This window comes from Carassius carassius, chromosome 1 (genome assembly GCF_963082965.1).
Source record: "Carassius carassius chromosome 1, fCarCar2.1, whole genome shotgun sequence".
Lineage (NCBI taxonomy): Eukaryota > Metazoa > Chordata > Actinopteri > Cypriniformes > Cyprinidae > Carassius > Carassius carassius.
Window position 1 is genome coordinate 38,489,283 of NC_081755.1, and position 6,061 is coordinate 38,495,343.

Here is a 6,061-nt window from a genome sequence, read left to right on the forward strand (position 1 = left end):
AGCAGAAACTTGTAAGACACACATCACGCCTAACACCCCCTTTATCAGTCCAAACACAGGCGCAGTCCCAAATCCCTGCCCTCTCCCCACTGGCTTAAATCCACACATGGAGTTTGACTGACCCAGCCTGGAATGTGCCGAAACAAGGGTCCCCTCGGATATTAAATAGCAATCAAGTGAACATTCACATAAACAGCCAACATACAGAATATCCGTGACCCTGAGTTTTATTGGGTGTATCTATCTTGAATGATTTATAGTGTTATTCTTCTGAAACACAGCACCAGTGCAGTGCTGGGATAGTTATCTCCAGTAGCTTCAGATGGAGGTTTTATCCACAGATCCTCCCTATAGCTGTGCTAATCACCGTGTTAGTCTTAAATCTGAACGATCTCGCTCGCTATTCTTTGACTAAAAAAAGAAGCGGCTAGGAAGGAACGAAGTGGTTCAAATGCTTTCAATGTGCTGAGGGGTTTCATGAGAGCACCTGGGGCACAAAACCATTACTGAGTACAAATGAATCATGTGACAGGTGGAGCGGAGTACCTTTTAGAGGTACAGTCAGTTAACATATCAGTTGTAGGACTTTAAAAAAGAAAAATCTGTATTACTTTCCAACCTAATCGGACTTTCAGTAATCTTGTGAACTACTACACTTTTTTTTTTTTTTTGAGTTTTCATCCTTCCATCTTAGATTATTACAAATAAAATGCATATTTCTATGATAGGCTACACTCCAGTTAATTACCTAATAATGTTTTTGTAGGACAGCCATTAGCAGTTCAGACTGGCCTCATAAGATCCAACATCTAAGCACACAAAGAGAAATGGCTCTCAGGAAACTGTAACCCAAAGCTTTGTCCTACCTCTTATCTAAACGTCTCTAGAGATGACCGTTTCCTGCAACCCTCTTTCCCTGCCATACTTTATACCACCCTTCCCATCTTAGAAAATTGAGAAATCAGAGTTCAGCATTCACATCTCAGTTGATTTCAGATCTAATCAATCAAATGCTCATCCTTATTCAGTATATTGATTTGTAAATGTGCTTTTACCATGCCATTGTATATTTCATCTACATTATAATAGGTTTGCAGAACAGCAGCAGGTTTATGGGTTGAGATACTCTCATTCACATTCAGCAGGATCATTATTTGGTGCCATGAATAAAATAAACAGATGCTAACGTGTAACTAGTTCTGTCAGCTCTTAATATGCTTGGCTAAGTAAAGGCCTATTCAGTGAATATTCGCTGCCAACAAGGCTTTGAATCAAAACAATGCATCCCTACTGATCTATTCACACAGAGTATGAAAATTCATCTGACAGTAAAATGAGGACTGTGATATTGTGGTTCCTAAACTAGCTTTTTTCTCTGAGAGTATTGATGAGACTTCTCAAATATGTCATGGCAGCGGATACTGCACACTGTGTGGACGAAAAACAAACTCACAGCAAACTTGCTGGAGAGGAAAAACAAAGCCTTGCTCTCTCCTGATGTCAAAACAAACATCTCTCCTTGTTATTTTTTAAATGATAACATCTACAAGCACACTAACTCAAACAGTAGGATAAAATGGATCCTGTCATTTTAATGCAGTACTTGAGGACTGCTGGGCAAGTAGAAATGGCATCAGTACTTATGTGTCCATCTTAGACTGAAACTTAAGACACTCAAAACTCACATATCATTTTTATAAACAGCTCTGCCAAATGTATACGTTCATGCCAAATGTCAAATGACAACTTTCAACTGAAATTTTATACATTTTATAAAGTAAAAAATGCATTGGGACACAACTATACTCTCAGAAAAAAGGTACAATGTTGTCACTAGGGTGTTAACATAATGTAAAAAAAGAGAAATGGTCCAGTTTTGTTCCTTTTTAACCCTTAAATGATACATAGAGTTTTGCTTCAAACATACATTTAAGTACTTAAAAACATATTCGGACATTTTGAAAGTGTTTCCAAATATATTTAAGACAATTCTGATAAAAAAGTTGCACAATTTGTCAGTAAAAAAATAAGACAAATCTTTACTTCTAAGTACGATTAAATGTGAATAATTTTATCAATACTATTAACCAACACAATTTTTATACTATACTATCAATAAAGTATGTTTTAAGCTAGACTGAGTAAAATTTTGACACAACTGATGCAATCAGTGCAATTTGGCTGCATATTTGCAGAAGTAATCGAAATGCAATCTTAATGAAAGCTCAACCATGCACAAGCAGACAGGAAAGAGAAAGAAGAAAGGATAAGTGATTGGTTTGCAGACTGACAATAAAACTGTTGAGTTAGAGGTTTAGGACAGGATGTTGGTCTTAGTCAGAGTCTCTCTGCTCTTATCTTACTTGGGCCAGGAGCTCTCATCCGCCCCGAGCAGTCAGATGGGGTCACACATGCCTTCAGTCCATGGGCCAGAGCAGTTCTGTTTACACACTCTCCCTAAAGCTGTCACAATGACAACTAGTGAAGATTTACACCACTTTCTAAGAAGAGCTATAATCTTAGGGCCTTTAAACAGCAACCATCTGAGACTAATCAGTATAGATAAAGACAGAAGGAACATTCTCTTAATGAGTGTTTCTAGTAAGTAGCCATTTAACAGATGCCTTTGTCCTATGTAACTATAAGGGTGAGCTCATTAAAGAGCTTGTGGCATTTTAGGGAAAACCAACATCTTATTCACTAACCATCTGAGGTGAAGCTTGACCGGGTGCTATCTGTGCTGGTTAAAACTTTGGCATAGATATTTAGATTGAGTTCAAAATGAATTCTTCAGAAGGTGTACGCTATCATTTAAAAAATTGTGGTCCGTAAGATTATTATTATTTCTTAAAGGTTTTTGAAAGAAGTCTCTTATGCTGTCCAAGGCTGCATTTATTTGATCAAATATACATTGAAGCAGCAATTTTGTTACCGCTTATCTTATTTTTTTTCTATATTAATATATTATAAAATGTTGTTAATTCTTGTGATGTCAAAGCTGAATTTTTATAGCATCATTACTTCAGTCTTCAGTGTCACATGATCCTCCAGAAATCATTCTAATATACTGTTTTTTGATAAACATTTATTTGATAAACAGCATTTATTTGATAGATTTTATGATAACAAAAAAACCCAACACATTTATTACACATGTATTACACATTTTTCTTTACTTTCACTTTTGAATTCGTCACTTTATTTAAAAACAACTGCAAACAATTGCAAAAGAAAAAAAAACCCACCTAACTGAATAAACTGCCACTTACTTCCATCATCTCACCACCACATCAGTTCCACCTCTATTAGGTATTACTACTATATATTTTAAATACTTCTTTAAATAAGTAGTCCAGCTGATTCAGCTGAGCTTATCACAGTAGTAAAATAATGCTTTAGGCCAGATCATAGCATCTGCTGCGTCCTCCAAAACGGACTGTTCAGAACTGACCTGCAAGATGGAGAACAGCAATGTGCAAACTGTCAGATGAATATAGGTTTTCGGTTTAACGCAGATCATTTACCAACAAATCTGTCCAAGCTTTAAGTCATCATTCAAATTTGCATGATTAGACACAAACACAGCGAGACTTAAATGAGGCATTCCAATGGAAACACAAAAATCCCCTGGATGTTCAACAGCAGCACTTCCTGTGCTCTCTGCATATCTGTGTCCAGCAGCGCTGATCTGTTTGCTTAGTGGCTATCGAGTGGAAAAACTGACTCATGGTGTGGCTTGGGAAGCCCACCGATGCTATTGGCCTCGCTGCTGAGCCGGCCACAACATAAACACAGATCCTTTCAGCAGCCCAGTGTCTATTTCCCACTATGTGCATTGAGGCAAACACATTTCCTGCTGAGGGAACATTACATTCCTAGCATTAATTCTCAGTCCGTATGACTGAACTGGTGCTTCAGACAAATACGTCTGATGGGAAGTCATAATTACAAGGATGAATGGAGGTTATATGCGCCATTATGAGCTTTTCAGCTGCACTTGGCAGACTATCTTAACACTTGCCTTGGCGTGGGTGTTTCTAGAAAGTGCACTTAAAATTATATCAAACCACCAACAAGAATTATGATTTGCTTATCTTAAAATGTTTTTGCTTTATTTAGATCACTGTTGGAGCATGTTGGAGCTCAAACACGCTGAGGTCGCTCTCAAAGGCAACTTTCACTTTATTAATCAGTGCTTTTAAGTATTTTCCAGAGTTATTTTTCATTTCCTGTGCAGAGAGGCAGTTTCATATCTGATATGGCATTAGCCCAACTGAAACAATCTGACAAGTTTTCCCTCGGTATTCACGGCACAGCGGGCGATATGATCTTCGGACCCCAATTCCACGCCACTTGCCGTGTGGGCCCTACCCAAAAAAGTCAGAGTTCACGGTTCGTGTGATTAGAGGAACAATGATAATGTTCAGTGTGAGAGATGGTGTGTTTGGTTCTGCGGCCCTGAGGGAGTCCCACCCATGGAGAGGGAAGAGGAAGAGTGGAGGAGGGTGGTCAGTCGCGCCGGGCCCTCGCTCACAGTGCTCGCTCTGTTTGTTCACTCCTCTGCGAGAGACAGACAGTAAGACTTTATCGGATCAAAGCGAGCACTAATAAACTTACGCCATGTTCCCACACATAACATCAGCTAGCAAAACAAGTCAGATAATAAGGGGAACAACTGAGTTCAGTATTATTTTCAGTTACAAATGCCTTCCACGGTTTTCTCTGATGAGGAACAATTGCTAAAAATTGCTGTTAAACATGAAACTACATTTACAAACCATTTTACTTTTATAATGTGATGTACTTCCAAGTGAAACAGGATATAGGGCAAGACTTGATTTTATCTAAAAGGGAATTAATTTGATCATGAAAAGTGGGCATTCACCAGAAACGCAACAAGATTGCAAAGACAAACAATTTATTTCCTTTAAAATGACATGCCCTCATGAAACGTGCACAATAAAGATCAATAATGTACATTAATAAAGTAAATAGTGAATTTTGATTTCTTGTTGCCTTTTGGATTGCTGGGAAGTTGAGGTTTTACGGCCACGTCTGCATTTGTAGCCTAGTGTACAAAACAATGTCAAATAAAGGAAGTAACCCACTTTACAACTGACTAACAAAAAAGACTGACTATATTAAAGATATCCAAAAAGGCATTACATTTGTAATTGTAGGATTATCGGATTATATACAGTATTTTAAGAAATTTATCTGGCACACAACGAGGACCTCAAACAGGGTGAGAAGATAAAACTTTAAATGCAGGGTATAGGTGATTTGGTAAAAAAAAAAAGTTTTTGTTATGCTGAATGAAAGTCTCTTCACATCCCAATTACAATCACTAAGTTAAGTGGTCTAAATGGGTTTATATGTATTTATATCAGCTTTGGAAGTTGTAGGACCATAAAATGTTTGTTCAATCATATTCCTAGGTCCGGGGGCCACGATAGGCTGTCCTATTGCATGTAAATTTATGTATTTGCATACATCTACACACCCTTTTTGTGATAGACATGATACGTCATCAACACGTTCCATTACACTATTGCAGACCGAGCAAGCATTATTATTATGATATTATGTGCTTTGTACTATAATGTTCTCTCACTGCTGAATGAGACATAAGGTAGTCTGACAGTGTTGCATTTAACCCTCCAACAACGCTATCTCTCATCATTACGCTGGTTATCCTCTGGTCTGCCTCTGTTATGTGTTTTGTTAGAAGCATGGCTTTGGAGAGTGATTATGTTTTCAAAGCTAGCTACCTTTAATACAGATTCAGCGTAAATGGAACTAGTAACAGACAGCATCATTTATTTAAATTGACTGAAAAACAGCACTGACCAGTTGGTTGCAAAAAAAACAAACACACAAAAAAAACAATGTAAAAGCAACATTTAAGCAACACTCAAACAAATCACCCAATTTGCTGTGATCAGCGTCCACTTGTTAGGATCGAATACAATTAACAGAGATGTCATGAAAACTGTACTGTTTTGAAAAGTTAAATATGTTATGCTGTAGTAGCATCACTAGCTTTGGTTATAATACTGAA